Source organism: Ochotona princeps, unplaced genomic scaffold (assembly GCF_030435755.1).
Source record: "Ochotona princeps isolate mOchPri1 unplaced genomic scaffold, mOchPri1.hap1 HAP1_SCAFFOLD_113, whole genome shotgun sequence".
NCBI lineage: Eukaryota > Metazoa > Chordata > Mammalia > Lagomorpha > Ochotonidae > Ochotona > Ochotona princeps.
In genome coordinates this window covers 345,303-364,841 of record NW_026697518.1, presented here as the reverse complement: position 1 = coordinate 364,841, position 19,539 = coordinate 345,303, and positions in this window count along the sequence as shown.

The following is a 19,539-nucleotide window of genomic DNA, read 5'->3' as shown; positions in this document are numbered from 1 at the left end:
GATTTCTTTTTAATCACGAAAATCGGTGTATTGCATGGTGACGTGGAAGGGACAATATGTCCAGCAGCTAGCTGTTCTTGAACTATTTCCTTAACGGCGGCTATTTTTTCTGTAGAAAGGGGCCATTTGTCAATCCAAACGGGTTGAGAACTTTTCCATGTAATCTTCTGTGGAGTAACCTCAGCCGCCATCACAATGGCCCCTAGGGAAAATGCCCTAGCCCTTTCTTATCCTTCTTATGTTCCACGGAGATTGGTTGAGTAATTCCTTGCAGCTTTCTCCCTATACCTTTCCCAGGAATGTAGCCGTACCTCTCCATCTGCTGCATAGCTAATTCCTAACCAGATACTAATACTGCTCCCATCTGTTGCAAAACATCCCTTCCCCATAGATTAACTGGCAGACCTGGTACTACATAGGGAGTAACATGGCCACCATTTCCTTTCTTATCCCTCCAGGCTAATGGTCTGGAGCTAACTAGGAGGCTTTGGGGAATCCCCAATCCTTGAAGAATGGTCATGGTGGGTGTAACAGGCCAACCTGGGGGCCAATATTTCTGTGAAATAAGAGTGGTGTCGGCACCAGTGTCTAGAAGCCCAGTAAATTTTTTTCCTTCTATACTCAACTTCAAAATAGGGTGGCCTGCCATATCAGCGACCCAATAAACAGAGGCTTCACCAGTGGAAGCAGGCTTCACCTGCTTTCTTCTGTCCAGCCCTGCAAGCATTATCTGACTTCACTGTGGGGAGCAGCACTAACTGTGCTATTTGTGCCCTCTGGGGCAAAACTGCAACTCCAGCATGAACACTGGCTAGAACTTTAATTTCCCCTGTATAGTCTGCATCAACCACTCCTGGGGTAATATGAACTCCTTTCAAGACCGTGCTGCTACGTCCCAGCAGAAGCCCTACAGTGTCGGGGGTAGTGGCCCATAAATTCCTGTAGGAATAGCCTGTACCCCCATTTGGGGTGTCAATACTGTGTAGGAAGTGGTGTGGAGGTCCCATCCTCCGCTGCCTGGGCTCCCTCGGACAAGGTCATGAATGGCCTTTGTCCCTGAGGAACAAACTGAATCGCTGCCCCGTACATTGGTGCTTGCAGGGCCCGGGGCTGGCCCCTGCTCCCGTTTCCCGGCACAGATGGCTGCCTGGAGATGTCTATATTGGACCTGCATTCATTTGCCCAATGTTTCCCACATTGTCATCGAGGGCAAACCCCTGGGGACTGCCTGTCCATTTTAACAGGAGCCTGTGCACAACCTTGGAGTGGGCAGTTCCAGCAGATATGCCCTAGCTGACCGCATTTGAAACATCCTTGTTTTGGGTGAGCTTTCAAGCCTACGGTTGTGCCACCATGCAATGCCTCTGTAATGGCTGCACCCATTATCTGTCCTTCCCCGATGTCCTTACAAAGTTTAAGATACGTGTTAAGGGGCTTATGCTTCCAAGGTCCAATTGCTTCCTGGCACCATTTGTTGGCATTTTCATATGCTAGTTGCTTTACAAAATGCATGGCTTGATCTACATCACCAAATACCCTACCTGCAGTTACCAGTAGGCGATCTACAAATGCCTGATAAGGCTCATCTGGGCCTTGGACAATTTTAGAGAGATGTACATGTAGTGAGCCCTTTGGTGATGAAGACGTCCAGGCCCTCACTGCAGCAGCAGCGGTCTGTGCATAAATCTCTGGGTCATAATTAATCTGATTCTGTACATTAGCAAAATTCCCCTCTCCTGTCAACATATCATGATTTCTCTCAGGAAGGCCTGCCTGGGCATTTTGCTGTGCTGTGTCAAAGCAAAGCTCATAGAACTCAGATTTCCACATTAGAAAATCGCCCAATCCAGAGTTGCCTTACAGAGCTGTTTCCAATCAGCCGGGGTCAAATTGGTAGGTGCCAAGGCTTCCATTATGGAAAAGGTAAAGGGGGCTGATGGGCCATATGTGGCAACAGTATCCCTCAGACTCTTTATGTCCTTAAAGGACAGTGCCAGGTGCTGTCTAATTCTCTGCCCCTGTTGATCTTTTACCTCAACTACTGGGAAGGCAAAGCGCCTAGCAAGGGCAGCTGCCTCAGGGTCTCCCTGCTCCTGTGCTTGCTGTACTGCACGTTCCACAGCTGAAAGAGAAGTTGAAAGTGGGGGTCCAGTACAAGCCCCAACAGTGCACCCACTCTGTTTCTGCCTCAATTGAAGGGAGAGGCACTGAAGTTGTTCCTGTAAATCTTATACAACTGTGCTCGGATATGATGGCACCAATGGCTCAGGTGGCGCAGAGGGCTCTGTGCCTGTCCAAGAGAGATTTTTGCTTGGCACATGCTCTACAGGTGGAGGATCCTCGACAAACTCACTTCCATCCTTTTCCTCTTCATCCTCCTCAGAAGAGGACCGCGAATCATCTTCGCGCACATTCTCCAGACTTTGTCTTGTCTGGGGTTCCTTCTCCTTTTTTACCCTGGTTTGCAGCTCTCTCCTACCTCTAACGGACAATTTTTTACAGCGGGCTTCCACCACTGCTTGACGGGATGACAAAGCAACATTTAGCAAGCGCCAGAGAAAAAAGGGTGACTACAATGAGAGCAAACCATGGGAATAATTCATAGACAGTTTCAAAAAACTCTGCAAGGCCTTAAGCTTAATGTTGGTGCCTTGTGACTGGAGCAGATCTCAGATTCCCTTAATTACCTGCATTTTAGAGAGTTCTTGCCCCATGATAAATTTTACTTATGCTCCTGCAAAATTTTTAAAACCTGCCTCTAGATTTCGGGGGTCCCTCAGATTGTTCCTTGTGCCCAAGATGGGGAGAAGGTCTGGGGATGAATTTATTTATGCCCCTCTAGAGTTAAATCGTACACTTGCCTCCGGATTTCCAGGAGCCCTCAGATTGTCCCTCATGCCCCAAGATGGGGAGAAGGTCTGGGGATGAGATTAATTATGCCCCTCCAGAGTTCCAGGGGTCCCTCAGATTGTCCCTCATGCCCTAACACAGGGAGAGGGTCTGGGGATTAAATCAATTATGCCCCTGCAAAATTCCTAAATTCTAAACTTACCTTTGTAGGTCCAGGGGTCCCTCAGATGTCCTTTGCTCTGTGCCCCATGATACAGCGCCATTTGCCGCAGCCAGCAGAGCTGGCAACATGGGCACGGAGAAGGTCCGGGGGTCAGGCAAAGGTCCGGGAGTCAGACGAAGGTCTGGGGGTCAGGCGAAGGTTCGGGGGTCAAGCACCAACACAGGGAGACCAGTGATGGTAGGAGAAGAAGTCTCTCAAGCCTCTTTATTACCCCTATATATACTCTTTCCCCCCAGCCCATTAGGGCACCACTAAGGCACCAATGAATCTGATTAGACCAGGTGATATAGCCGCAGGCCCAATTCCTGAGTGCTCCGCTTAAGGAGTGTTAATTAGCTCATTAGCCCACAACACTATCTTTGGATTATTAACTTCACATATTCTCAGGCCTAGAAACAGCTTTACGGAAAACCCAGTTTGCCGCTTCTCTTCTAGTGCCAGTAGAGTGCACTGTGTTGAAATGAAGCATGTTGAGAACGCCATGCAAAACAAGCTAGTAGATTCTCACTCTGTGCTGAGACTCCACATCCAGAGTGAACCTAAGTGCCCATTTTCAACTCACCCTGAGAACAATTCATCTGGCACCACATACTGCTGAATGTGCATGTGGCACCTTCGGAGCTGAGCGTGTTGGTGAAGCCATAGTGCCGAGGGAGCAGCACAGGGGTGCCTGTGGCAGGACTTCCCCGTTTTGTCACTACACACACCATCAGCATTATAAGCACATCTCCTGGAAACCCTGTTTTGTCATTTGTCCTCTAATTCCCACAGAGCGTATTGTATTGAAATGCGGCATGTACAGCACTCTGCATAAAACATGGTTATAGATTTTTATTTAAGGCACTGAAAACTCCCCATCCAGAGCTAACTTCAGCACCCAACCAATTTACAGCCAACATTGAAAACAATTGCTCTAGAACCACATTTTCCTGAAATTATATGTGACACCTAAGTGAACTCAGTGTGTTGGTAATGGCACAGTCCTGAAGAACCAGAACAGGTGATCCAGTGACAATAGTACTGCATTTTGGTCACTAACTTCATATACCAGCAGGTTTACAAGTAACTATCTCAGAAACCTAGTTTTGTCACTTTTCATCTAATGCCCATAGAATGCACTGTAGACATGAATCATGTTGAGCACCGAACAAAAATCATGGCTGTAGATTCTCACTCAATGCACTAAGAAGTCTACATCCAGAGAGAGCTTCACCACCCAAGCTATTGTAAGCACTTCTGAAAACTCCTGTTCTGGCACCACATCCTGCTGAATGTGCATGAGCACACTACTAAGTGTGTTATTGAATGGCCTGATAGTCTCGATAACTTAGCACAGTTGTTGCAGTGGCAGAACTACTCCATTGGGCTCATGAACTTCACATATAGTCAGCAATACAAGCAGCTCTCCAAGAAATGCAATTTTGTCACTTTTCATTTAATGCATATAGAGCACACTGTATTGAAACGAAATATGTAAGCACCACACACCAAACCAGGGTATATGTTCTTATTCAATGTGAACAAATCCACATCGAGAGAACTTCAGCACCCAAGTGATATTCAGCTGCCATTGAAAACAGCTGACATCAGGTAATGCTTAATGTGCATGTACCCCTAAGCAGCTCTTGTTTTATTGAATTGCATAGTCCATAATGAGCAGCACAGGTTTTCCTGAGGGCAGAACTACTGCATTTGTGTTACTAACTTCACGTATAATCAGCGTTACAAGTAGCATTTATGGAAACCAGTTTTGCCACTCTGTGTCTAATGGCTGTAGAGCTCACTGTATTGAAATAAAGCATGTTAAACACCCCACAAAGATACTATTTTGTAGTTTCTAGCTTAAAGCCTAAGAACTCCATGTCTAAAGAGAAATTCAGGGCCCAAGAGATTTTCAGTTACCGCATAATGTTTTCTGTGCTTGTGACCCCTAGGAAACTTAGCATGTTGGTGAATGGTATAGTCCCCAAGGAGCAGCACAGGTGTTCCAGTGGCAGAACTACTCCATTGTGTCACTAATATCACATACCAGCAGGATTATGAGCAGGGATCGTGGAAACCCAGTTTTGTAACTTTTCGTCTAATGCCCATAAGGCAAACTGCATTGAATTAAAGCATTTTGAAAAGCCCACATAAAACAAGTGTGTACACTCTCACTCAATGCTCTAACAACTCCACATTCAGGGAGAACTTTCGTGCTGAAATGATTTTCACACACCATTGAAAATAAGTGCTCTGGGGCCCAGCGGCGTGGCCTAGCGGCTAAAGTCCTCGCCTTGAAAGCCCCGGGATCCCATATGGGCACCGGTTCTAATCCCGGCAGCTCCACTTCCCATCCAGCTCCCTGCTTGTGGCCTGGGAAAGCAGTTGAGGACGGCCCAATGCATTGGGACACTGCACCCATGTGGGAGACCTGGAAGAGGTTCCAGGTTCCCGGCTTCGGATTGGCGTGCATCGGCCCGTTGCGGCTCACTTGGGGAGTGAATCATCGGACGGAAGATCTTCCTCTCTGTCTCTCCTCCTCTGTGTATATCTGGCTGTAATAAAATGAATAAATCTAAAAAAAAAAAAAAAAAAAAAAAAAAAGAAAATAAGTGCTCTGGAACCCCATACTGCTGAATGTGCATATGACAACTGGGGAACTCAGTGTATGGTGAATGGCATACTCCTGGAGGAGCAGCATAGGTGTTTTAGTGGCCAAACTACTCCAATTGGGTCACTAACTTCACATATCATCACAATTACAAGGGGATCTTTGGAAAACCAATATGACATTTCCTTCTGATCTCCATACAGAACATTTTATTGAAATGAAACATGTTGGGCACTGCACTGCCAGAGTCCTGCTCCAGGCTGGGTTCAGAGCTCACAAAGGGTGCGTGGAAGAGGCACAGAAAGAATAAAGAAAGAGACGGACCACTAGGATTCCTTGATCATAATGGACAATGCGAGAAAGCTGTCAGCTTTATTTATACAGAAACAGTCAAACTCTGGCTCAGACTCTTTATGTCATAGTCAAGTGGGTGTTTCTAAGGATAATTCTGCCATTTGCTTTACCTAAAAACAATAGAAGTTCCTACTACAATTCTTACTCTACAACTTAATCTTGTAGCACAAAGAAAAGGAGAACCTAAAGATCAAGGAAAGAATGAGACCCTAAATATAGGTCCCTTGATTAGCATAAGGTCAATGGAGACAGCCAAGACAGTAGGAATAATAGAAGGCCCTTTTGTAAGACATTATTATTGACATTAGCCTCCAAGCTCACATTGCGTAAAAAGCCAGCCTCACAGTAGCAAACAATGCCTGGATGGATTAGAATTCTTCCGCAGGGTGCTCGGGTACCCATGCAAAGGAAGGTGGAGCTGCATTCAGGTGGTTGTAGAGGCATCCGCCCCAGCCCTGCCGTACAGTGGGAAGTTCCTTGCAGCCCTGCCTACAATGGAACAATACTCTTCACACCATCCTGTCCCTCACATCCACTGCATGGAACCCAACACTGCACACAAAACAAGGATGTAGATTCTCACTCAACGTGCTAAGAACTCCACGTCCTGAGAGAAGCTCAGCGACCAATCACTTTTCAGCTACCATTGGAAATAACATTTCTGCATCCACATACTGCTGTGTATGTATGTGACAGCTAGGGATCTCAGTATGTTGGTGAATTTCATAGTTCCAAAGGAGCAGAACAGGTGTTCCAGTGGCAAAAATACTCCCTTTTGGTCACTGACTTCACATACCACCAGGCTTACAAGCATATCTCCCATAATCCGAGTTTTGTCATTTTTCCTCTAATGAGAGGCAACAAGCTAGGTTGTAGATTCACACTCAACATGGTGAAAACTCCACATCTAGAGAAAACTTGCCAGCCCAAGTGATTTTCAGCTCCCATTGAAAACAACTGCTCTGGCACCACATTCGGCTGAATTGGTATGTAGCATCTGGGGAAGTCATTGTGTTGGAGAATGTCATATTCCCAAGAAAGCAGATGTTCCAGGGGTTCAACTATGTTATTTAGGTCACTAATTTCACATACTATCAGGCCTACAAGCAGCTCTCCCAGAACACCAGTTTTCTCAGTTTGCCTCTAATGGCCTTGAGTACTTTTTTGAGTATTTATTGAGTAGCATTTTGAGAACCGCACACCAAAAAGAAACAAACAAAAAGAAAGGTAGTAGATGCTCAATTAACCTGCTAAGAACTCCGCATCTAGAAAGGAATTCATTGACCAATCATTTTTTTTCACCTACCATTGAAAATAATTTCTCTGGAAAGCACAATGTTGAATGTATGTGTTATACTTAGGTACACAGTGTCGCTGTCCCACAGTGATGGACTTGGTACATGGAGCCAATAGTAACATGTGTGTACCCTAACTGATGGTCAAAAGCTGAAGTTTACTAGTGGGATCAGACTTTATACACTGAAGGCCACATGGGTTATGGGAGGAAGTATCGAGCTTATCAACAGACTCACACAGTATGTTGGAGAATGGCATAATCTTGAAGTAGCAGGACAGTTGTTTCCTTGGGTTCATGCAGAAGGTGTGGAGGACATGGAGGTGTGAGGAGAGCCTCTCCCCTATAGGCAAGACTCTGAGGAACTCCCTCCTGCAAGGCAAGGCTAGGTGGACCTCTCTGCAGCCACCTCAAGGCAGTTCCACCTCCCTTTGCATGGACATTGGGCCACCCCGCTGAGAATTTTACAATCTATTGAGGCATTGTTTTTTGCTGCTTTGATTTGGTTTTTACAATGAAGAAGAGCTTGGAAGTTGTTGTTGCTGATACATCTTTAAAAGGGCCTTTGGCAGTTCATGCTGTCTAGGCTGCCCTGTTGAAACTCCTTGCTCTTTAGGTCCCTCCTTCTGTCATGTATTTACTCCTTTAACTGATTCAAGATTAAGCTGTAGAATGAGGAATGTGTTGCTGATTGAAATGTGCCATTGATTGAATACTTCCTGACCACAGGTTGAGCGTGGATAATGTCCTGCTTTAAGGTGAAATAAATGGCAGAATCATCCTTGAAACACCATGAAGTAAAAAGCCTGTGAAAGTGTTTGTGACTTCCTCTGTATAAATAAAGGGGGCAGCATTCTTGCATTGTCCATTATGATGATGAAATTGTGGTCTTTTGTCTTCTCTTTTCTCTTCATGCCTACTCCACAAACCCTTCTGGAACTGGCCTCTGGCAAGTGATGTCCAATGTGAATTCTCGATGAAGGTATGTCTTTTCTCTCTTACTCTTTGAGGTGCATATAGGACTTCAAACAGGGTGCTGATGGCATCCTGACAGAACATCAGTTTAGGAGGGGTGAATATTCAGAACTTATATTGAGAAGTTTTGTATTCCTCTGCTCTGTAAAAATGGACCAGAACAATTCTAGTGAAAGAAGTTTATATGCGTATATTATTAAGCATACCTTACTGAGGAAAGGCATTAAAGTTAACAAGGAATAATTCAGGCCCAGCGGCATGGCCTAGTGGCTAAAGTCCTCTCCTTGAAAGCCCCGGGATCCCATATGGGCACCGGTTCTAATCCCGGCAGCTCCACTTCCCATCCAGCTCCCTGCTTGTGGCCTGGGAAAGCAGTCGAGGACGGCCCAAAGCTTTGGGACCCTGCACCCGCGTGGGAGACCCGGAAGAGGTTCCTGGTTCCGGGCTTCGGATTGGCGCGCACTGGCCCGTTGCGGCTCACTTGGGGAGTGAAACATCGGATGGAAGATCTTCCTCTCTGTCTCTCCTCCTCTCTGTATATCCGGCTTTCCAATAACAATAAAATCTTTAAAAAAAAAAAAAACAAGGAATAATTATTAGCAAGGAACAATTATTAGAATTTTTACTATTTGTACAAAAAGCCTATTGTGTCTTGAGGAGGGCACTTTAGATTTATACACCTTGGATCAGGTTGGAAATAATATGAAAACTGGTATCAGAATAATGGGTGAGTGAGCATGCCATCTTCTACATATGACATATGGAATGTTTTGCTGCAGGCACTATATGTGGGTCCTAAGCCTTATCCTTCACCTTCAGCCCTGCCAAGAGAACATATTCCCATTCTTGACCCTGAGAAAGGAGGCTTAGGCCTCTGTTATGGCTCTAGGGAAAATTTTCCTTCCTGAAAATAATGTACCCTAAGCTACTCAGAAATGGGGTGGGAGAGCAGAGAAATCTGCCATCTCCTTAGAATGTGTGAGGAAAACATGAAATATAACCTGTCAGGAACATAACAGGTAACTCATAGACAACATACTCGAATCAGCATTAGACAATATTAAAACTACGACATATAAGGGGGAATCAAGCGTGATCCTGACAACCTCTTAACAGGATGTCATATGCACAGAGCAGCGGGGGCGGGGGAGGGACACCAGAGTGGAGCAGGTGAACAGGAGGAGGCTTGTATCCCAACCCTGAAGACTCCAGGATCCTCATCAAGGACTATCAGTACAGGCACCAAGGACTACGTCGCAACTGCCAAGGAGATCATGGGGGAATTGGAGTGCCTTTGGGGACAGAGAACTCTGAGATCACCCACCCCTGTTTGGATCTGACACATGGTATTGAAGAAGCCCAAATCCTTCCTCGCAGGATTCAAGGGTATCAGAACAACAGCCAGGAGCCCTGAGAGGTCTGCAAAAACAGAAGAACAGTAAACTTCCTTCGGGAATAGGGAGAGGTACTTTCTCTTCTCCTGACTTAGTTCCAACTTTGGATCCCCACCCTCTCTTGCAGTGACCATCAGGGTTGCCCCAGAGCTCCCCCCTAAACACACACACACAAACACACACACACGCACACACACACACACACACACACACACACACACACACATTAGAATAGATAGACAGAGAACAGCAAGGAAAGCTTAGAACCAGACAGGAAACGGTCATTGTGGATTCACATATATCATACCAGGTAGGACACAAAGATTAGTTACTCCTCACTAGGGTATTGAAGATTGTTCTGCACACCCCTCCTAAAACTGTTCTGCATCTCAGTTGTTGACATATGCCTTGTTAGAGTTATAAGCCTGTTTAGACTATCCTAAAATCTGCCAAGTCCAGCAAAATTATGGTTCAACACTATAAACTGCTAAATGCTGAAATGTAAATTAGACACGAGACAGCTGAATAGTACCCTATAGCCATTATAAAGTGTATAGAAGTCAGTTCTGTATATAAACTAAAATTGAAATGTGAATGAAGTAGTCACAGGATGTGGTTAAGAACGTGCATTTTTTAGCATATTGATTACTCAATACCATGTCAATTAATTCCATAATGTTGTAAATTATTGTTGATGTTATGTTGGGGCTTTTAATTGATCAGGATGATATTCTGCCAGCTCTGCCTCAGACCAGAGATGGTCTCCCCAAGCAACTGTTGAATTTATCTGGACAATAAGATGCTGGAATCTATGCTTGGTGTATGTTTGCAAAGAAAGAATCTTGACTGAATTTGAACTGTAATACTGCAACAAGGTGGAGGAATCCACCATGGGGGAGGGTATGGGGAGGGGTTGCGGGAATCCCATAGCCTATGAAACTGTGTCACATAATGCAATGTAATTAAAAAAATTCATAAAAATGATCAGGAGGGTTTGAGAGATGAGGAAGATCTTTTAATGCTAGAAATATTTGAACAAGGAGTTACAGATTGTGTAAAGGTGCAAGTGGTTGAATTACATGATAAATGGTCTCCTGCTGTTGACAAGCATTTTGTTAAGGCATATGAACCCTTTCCAGCCTAATCCAGCGAAGAATGACTTTAGAAGAGCAAAAGAGCAGGCACACAAGAAAGGTGATTTTTTTTTTTCTGTTTTCCTGTTGTTTCTGAATGGGATAAATCTGAATGGGAACTGTTACATTATAAGCTTATTAAAGAACTAAAACATGCTGCCTCTGACTACGGGTCAAACTCCCCATGCACCATGACAATGGTGGGAGGACTAGCAGTAAAGTGGATTACTCCATATGATTGGTTTCAGGTTGCCAAGGTTTGCTTCACAGGAGGAAATTTCCTTCTGCAGATAAAACAGGGCTCTCATCTTGCCACTTCAGAACAACTTATTCTGCCTAAGGAGACATTACTTATCTCCTCCCTGGCATTAGGAGCATGGAAACACCTGCCATCTACAGATCAAAAGTCTTCAGGTTCTGTAAATAGCCCAAGGAAGATTTTGTAGCTTGACTCACCAAAGCAGTGAGCTGGACAGTAATTAACAATACAGCTACAGATCTCATAGTTGATCAGTAAGCTTTTGAAAATGCTACCCCAACTTGGCAAACCTTACTTCAACCAGTGAGAAGGACAGGTTACTTGTCAGACTATGTCACAACTTGTGCTGAGGTAACTACATTTAGCATGCATGGGTGAACTATTGCTGCAGTTCTTCAAGGTCAAACTGCCACTCAGATTTTTAAAAACATAGGAGGTAATCAAGGAAATCAAAAAAGAAACAATTGCTACTCATGTGGTGGAGTAGGGCATTTAAGGCACAGTTGTCCTACCAGAAATTCCTCCCAAAATCCAAACAGGAAAAACCTATATGGACGCTTCAAAACCCAGTTTCCATCCTCCTCATACCATCTGTCCACAGAGTGAGTGTTAGATGATGACCACCGACCGCCTGCCCACTGATGGAATCATACTAGCAAATTGTTCAGAGTTATAATGGAAGCTTTATTGGAAAATCCGCTCCTGGACCCCCTTCGTGCAGAGCGGAAGGAAGAGGGAGGCGAAAAGGGCAGCTGAGATATGTGTTGAGCATTTTATACTCCTATAGACATGTGGGCAGGCAAAGGGGTTGTCTGTGCCCCAACTATGTAAGAAATGTCCATTCAGGTGTGCCATTGGTGAAGTGGAATCCCGCCAGGTCGGTGACATAACTGGCTCCTGTGGTCCCTCCTGTTCTGGGCTAAAGCCTGGGAGACATGCCGGGTCCGGAGCAGACCAGCCCCTTGTCTTCAGTGCTCTGGGCAGCCATCAGTGAGAAGGGATTTCATTGGTAAAAGGATTGTTGGTCTAAATTCCACAAGAATGGAATAATTCTATCACCTTAAAGTCAATCTAATTTGAGTAATCGGCCTATACAGGGTTAGACACAGGGAAATGAGAGGTGGGCCCATTCCTGGGCCCCCCAAGTATGAGGACAGGTATGAATAGTCTCTTAAGTGTACAAAACTAAAATGTTGACTGTTGCATTAAGCACAGGGTTAAAGCAACATAGACCTAAATGCTATAATTGTGGCAATTTGGGATGTATGTGGAAAGCTTGTAGGAAACACAACACCCCAAAATTTGGTGAACAAGTTATGGGTTATCTAAACACCTGTCATAACATGGGATCTTTCAAATATCCTGCTCATCTTGCAGGGTTTAAAACAACTGCTATTCAGAAGCAAATGAATGCTAACTGTTTTAATTCTGGGAAGCCCAGACACCTTCAAGAACAATGTGGAACAGCATCTCTTTTGGCTGAAAAATATGGCACTAGTACTGCTAAGGATCACTGCCTTAAAATATGTCCTAAATGCCATAGAGGCATAATTGGACAAAAGTATGCAAATTTAAAATTGATCATAATGGCTGGGACCCGTGGTCAGGAAACTCCTGGCAGGGCCAGTCCAGGGTCCTGAACAATCAGAGGTTTACAAAACATCAATATCCTATTCAATTTGTGCCTATACAAGAGTAACAGACTTAAAACCTGATACTGATGGTGGAAATGCTAATTGAAATTTGCTATCATTCTTGGCAATTAATTATACTACCTACTGCTCATACCCCAACTGGATGCTTATGGCAACAAGGGCCTTTAGAGTGACTACACCTTCCTTCCATCTATAAAAGGGTTATTACTCCTTATTGTGATTTGGTCTCCACGTTAATTAAGAGATGTCATAGGAATATGGCTCTTTTTGGTAAAGATGTAAATAAAATAATTATTCAATATAGCTTTAAACAGTTTACTTATTTAATATCCAAGGATGAGACATGGCAAATAGTACTCTTAATCCTTGTGGTCCAATTTCATACCACTTACCCCAAAAATCCCCTTTTACATTTTGTTAAAAGTCATCCAGTTATATTTCAAAAGAATTGTTCCTTAAACCCTGTGCCCCAACCTGCTTCTTTAGCCTTTACAGGTAGGTCATCTAACAGAGTAGCTTCTCTAATCATAGATTTTGAAAAAAACATTTCCTTTAAGGCAAAGAAAAATTATGCCCAGTGAGTAGAGGTCTGTGTTGTTATTGAGTCATTTAAACATTTCAGGCCCTACTGTGATTCCTTACAACCCCCAGGGGCAAGTCATAGTTAAGCTTTCTAACAACATGAACAGCAACAACAGAACACCGCATATCTAAATTGCAACAGGTTGAATTCAAACATTCCTCACCTCATCATATTTTAAATCATGCTTTTTTTGTGTGCTTAACCCTCTTATTTGGATCAACAATTATTCTCATTCTGGAGCCTCCCCTAAACCTCTAGTAAAATGGAAAGATATCCTTATGGGCTACTGGAAAGGACCCAATTTCCTCTTGAATTTTGCAGGAGGGTATGCTTGTGTTTTTCCATAGTGCTTGGGCTTGTTGACTTATATTTCAGACAGACTAATTAGACATTCTTGTCCAGTTTACATTTACATCCCATCCCTCACCACTTTGCAAAGGCAAGCAGTCTCTACAGAAGTCCCTTCTCCTGCCCAGCAACCTCAGGGTTAAACTCACTCTCTTCTTTCCAGCAGGTACTATCACTCCCCCGTCCTCCTCCCCATTTCTCTGTTAGGGTACTCATCCCACAGCAGCAGTTTCTCCAGGAAATTTTACCTTTTTTCATTTGTCAAGCCCCCTCCCACAAACCCTTTTTAGCTGAGGGACAGGATAAGAGATAAACTAAACAGGGCCCTCAGAAGAATACATAGCTTCTTGCACTCTGTGAACAATGTTTGCACATAGTTAACATAACTCTTAATGTATGTTGAAGACATTCGTTCAAAAATGTAACATTTACATCAAAAATGTAACATTTGAACCAAAAACTAGTATAAAAGTAACATCTAATTCACTGTTAAAATTTTTCCAGGTATCGGATGCACCCATGTGCTTTCATCTGCTAGTCTTTATATTTAGATAAAGAATAAATGCAAGTATATACATATGTTGTTGATGAAAATGATTATAAAGGAAAGATTTTGGATAAAAGAAAAAAGGGCATGGCTTGCAAAATATTCTATCCTACAGGAGAATGGCTATGTTAGACTGTAGCGCTGAGGAGGACAAAAATATTTACAGGATAAAGTTTGTTGAAGAAGGGATGGGGAAGCCATGGAAGATGTGAAAGGAATACATCTTGAATGATTTATGTGCAATATAGTTAATCAGAGTCTTCAAAGTGCTGTTTGCAGCATTTTCTAAAATATTCATCATTGATGCATGGAATTAAGAACTGATCCTTTGTTATAGCAACAAAGTTTTAAAGAACATGTTATTATAACATCTTCTCTCCAATGTTTTTATCTAAAATAATTAAAATTTCTAGGTAGCTCCAGTGAACTCCAGATCTGACTTTGCTAAAGTGTCTCAGAAGATTTTATATTGAGGTGATATTTGTTTTTTCTGCCTTTCCATATGTTCATATTGTTTAAGATTGATAAAATTCTGTACTTATTTTAATGCCAATAATTCAATCTATATTGTGTTTTATAAAGAGATTTTATTTCAACTAGATATTATAAGTCTTGGCATATTTGATAGGCATCTAAAAACAAGTTTCATTTAGTAGAAACAATGACTGAGTAGGCTTTTGGATTATATTAAAGATACTGTCAGATGCCAAATAGGGCAAATTTTGTCAAATCAAAATACTACAACATATATATATATATATATATATATATATATATATATATATATATGGAAGTCTAATTCAAAGTTATGTATTTCCAAAATTTCTAGCACAGGTAATTTTTTTTTAAGATTTATTTTATTTTATTACAAAGTCAGATATATAGAGAGGAGGAGAGACAGAGAGGAAGACCTTCCATCTGATGAGTCACTCCCCAAGTGAGCCGCAACGGGCCGGTGCTGCACCGATCCAAAGCCCGGAACCAGGAACCTCCTCCGGGTCTCCCAGGCGAGTGCAGGGTCCCAAAGCATTGGGCCATCCTTGACTGCTTTCCCAGGCCACAAGCAGAGAGCTGGATGGGAAGTGGAGCTGCCGGGATTAGAACCAGCACCCATATGGGATCCCAGGGCGCTGAAGGTGAGGACTTTAGCCACTAGGCCATGCTTCCGGGCCTGCACAGGTAATATTTAACAACAATGGAATGTAGGCCAAAAATCCAGAAAGCGATAAATGTTTGCAGTTTTGTAAATATGTCCAGGCTGTTAACTTCCTAGCACTTAGGCTAATTTATATTGCTAAGATAACTGAAATCAGGGTCTTCAGTAATGACCAATTTTTTCTTTCGGGTTTCAATTCAATTCATCATTATTGACTTTTCACTTACTAATTTTTAGTGGATACTATCACCATCCTTGGTTTACAAAGACTCCTTAGTAAATTCTAAACTTATCTGACATGATCTCTCCTGCACTTTGTAACATTTGGAGTCCTCAGTCAGTGGCCATGCTGCATTCTGAAGCCTGACTCGGTAGTCTGGGGAGGCCACCATGATGATTTACATGGCCCCAGCTGCCAGTCCTAGCTTCCTGGCTCTCAGGATTTGCACTGACCTCTGCCTATATACAAGTATCTCATCATCTAAATTTGCTTGTTTCAAGTATATATCTGGGACTCAAGAGGGCTGGACACAACACAACTTCTTGAGTCAGGGTCCATACCAGACATCCTTATAGCCTCATTAGCCTTTTCAAATTGAGTGAGCATGATGGCCACCTATATCTGTCCTGCTGTATATATTTTTGTTAAAATTGTTTTAAAGTTTATTCTTACAATCCTCTATTTTACAAAAAAAGTATGCGTTTTTGTTTTGTTTTGTTTTGTTTTGTTTTGTTTTATTTACTGTTTGGCCTCAATGTTCCTTGAAATTAGATGAGAAATGGACAGATAATAGATCTTAGTTTTATGCTGCTTTTGTCCAGCTAGAGTTTTTGTAAAAAATATTGTTATCATACATTACTGTCTTTGTTTACTTGTTAGAAAAAGCTATATTCTCAACTAAATTTTGAAGTTTTTGTAACAGAAAAAATATTTAAAAGAACAGATATACTTATTTGATGTATATTCCCTAAGTCATCTTGGCAAAATTTTTATTGTAATACAACTTGCATTCTCCTCCATTTGTATTTGTAAGCCGTATGAAAAACCATGGCAAACTTATGTTACTAAAAACAAAAGGACAGAGTTTCCCCAGCCTCAGTGCTACCGTTGCTAAGGTCAAACAGACACTTCCACCAAGAAATGTTTCAAAGGCTGCAGAAGATTAACACCTGCCATGATGACACGTCTCAAATAAATCTGTTCATTACCCTGTGCCATGGAAAGACATTCCCACACAGGGCTCAAGTTACTTTCCAAAAGGACTCCTGATAAATAACTTATCCTTCCATTACTGAGGGACCCTTAGGTTCCCTGTCTTTTTCCTGAGATGGCTCTGCATATATTGTAATTTGTACTAAGCATATTATTATTGATTGTCTTAATTCTTCCCTGACGTTCCCAGATGCCTGGTACATTGTTATCTTGAGAAAACTCTGAAATGTAACGCTACCAGTAAATCTGGCTGAACGATGGTAAGGTGATGCTGTTCTTTCTGCTTTGGAATTGTTTTCAATGTCTTTGTTCCATCCTAGATGCTATGGATTTTTTTAGTCTTTTTATCCTTTCATCTTTGGGCCTCATTGCATGTTTTATCATTATTGGATCTCGTACAGATGGTACAAGTTCCTAGAGGTGATCATGTTAGCTCTGTTTTTCATAATGTTAGTATTGCTTAATTTACCCCACTAGAGGCCAAGATTAATGCATCAAAAGAGGCAGTGATTTATATTGGCAATGAAATTCAACACTTAAAAATGAGATTTGGTAACACTTATCATAGTAATTGCAAATGAATCTGTGCCACTCCTTTCCATTATAATGACATATCTCTTGGAATGATGTTAAAACTCATCTCCTATCTGTATGAAATAGCACAACTACAAGTTTCAGCATCCAAGAGTTATATGCCCAGACTTCTGCCATTTCTCACTCTCATCTTCAGGCTTTTATCAAGGCATTACTAATCAATAATTATAATCACTTACTTTTTTTATTCCATGAAAAGACTTTTCCTTCATTTGTTATAAATTTAGGAGTCACACAAATTTTTCCAGCTTTGTATGGTTTTTTTTGGTTCAGTCATATTCCAACATTAAAGCACTGTGATTCAAGCCACACACAGAGATCTGCACATTAATCAACATAATATTACAAGAGGAGGAGATGCTGGGGTGCTTGCAGAAGATGTGGACTTGAAGTGGTGAGGAAAGTCCATACACTGCATGCTAGGCAACATCATTTATGTCACTAAATTTATGTATAATTAAGCTTACAAGCAGACAGATCTGACTGAAACCAAGTTTTGTCACTCCTTGCATAATGCCAATACAGCAGAGTAAACTGAAATTTAAGAAATCCAAATCCAGAGAGAAGTTTAGCACGCAAGACAATTTCAGCTACCATTGAAAACAACTGCTTAGACAATATATACTCCTGATTTTGCAAGTCATATATAGGAAATTAGGTTACTAGGGAAAAGCAGATGTTTGAAGAAGCAGCACAATAGTTCCAGGAAAAAAAATAACTGATTGGTGTCATTAACATCAAATAACATATGACATACAAACAGTTCCTCAAAGCAATGTTTTGTCCATTCTTGTCCAATTCCAATGGAGCCCAGTATAAAGAAATTAAGAATATTGAGCACACCAAAAAAAACAAAAAGGGTGCAGATTCAAAGGCATTGTGCTAACAACTCCAAGTCTAAGAGTAGTTCCACGCACAAAGCATTTTACCAAGCACTGGAAAAGCCTGCTTTCACAATAAATACTTTAAATACACATTTGACAATTAACGACTAAAAGGCATCAGCTAATTGGAGGCCACTGAAGGTCTTGAATCACATGTCTGCAATACAGGCTCTACACTGTCCTTGTACACGTGGGCTTTCATCTTGACACAGGGCATAATCTCTGCTACGTGAGAGATGGAAACGGCCAGCCAGCTCCCCGGGCTGGCAAGCAGAGGCAGAGCCAGAGCTCCCAAGAGGAAGAACAAACACGCAAAGAGGCCGCTCCTACAATTCTAGTCGCTTCCCTCCTGGCGGGAGCCTTTGCCGAGCCTTGCTTGGTGGTAGGGGAGTGCACATCCGCGGGGGTGGGCCAGCACCTGCAAGGAGATTGCGGGTGGCGATCTCATCCCTCAATAAAGGACATACTTTTCATGCATGCATCAACAAGGAGAGACACTATCTTTCTCGGTTCATGCGTATGTTTACTGATGAATCAGTGGATAGAACACGCACACACACACTCAGGCACACACACATGCACACACGCAACATTGGCTGGACCTACTTGGTCTGGAAAGGGCATCGCAAACACGTTGTGGGGCATACAGGCAGCGAGCCCCATGGCTCCATCACGGAAAGCCAGATGGAGCTGAGAATCTATAGGGAATCCTCAGCCAGCTCTTGTCTTTGGAAACAAGGGCTCCCCGTGCACCTAGGCCTTGGGGAACCCAAGATGACAAGTTGTGAGTGGGATGAGGGGAACTCAGTGGGGCAGGGGATTTGGGCCTTCATCAATGCGTCAATGAATCAATAAATTCATATTGAAAAAGGAAACCAAGCCTTGTCTTCTAAGTCAGAGTGATAATTAGGAGTTCACTGTGATCACTGATCGAGCGATTGATCGATGCTTTGATAGGTGGAAGGAAGGAAGGATGGATGGATGGATGGATGGATGGATGGATGGATTCACCATTTCTCCGAGAGACAGAAAGAGAGTCAGAAATGAGAAAGGGGAGAGAGAGAGACAGAGAGAAGAATGGAGACACTGAGTCTCTCAGGTACACTGGTTCTCTCGCCCATTCCCATCACAAGCTGAAGCGCAGAGGCAGGCCCCGACGGCCGAGCCAGTAGCTTCTTCTGGGTGTCTTCGTTGGCGGCGGGGAGCCGAGTCTTTGGGCCATGCTTTACTGCATTCCCTGGCCACAAGCAGGGAGCTGGCCGGAAAGAGGATCAGCCCGAGCATAGGCAGGCACCTGTGTGGGTAGCCGGCCATGCAAGACAGAGGGTGTGGCCTCAAATCCTATGAAGAGTGTTTTCAGCGTGAGGGGATTTTAAGCTCTGCTGGTGGGATTGAAACGGAACCAGTCTCCCCTCCCCCCATATACGTGTCTCCAAACCCTCACTTTCTCTTGCACACACGCACACACACAAGCAAACACACAC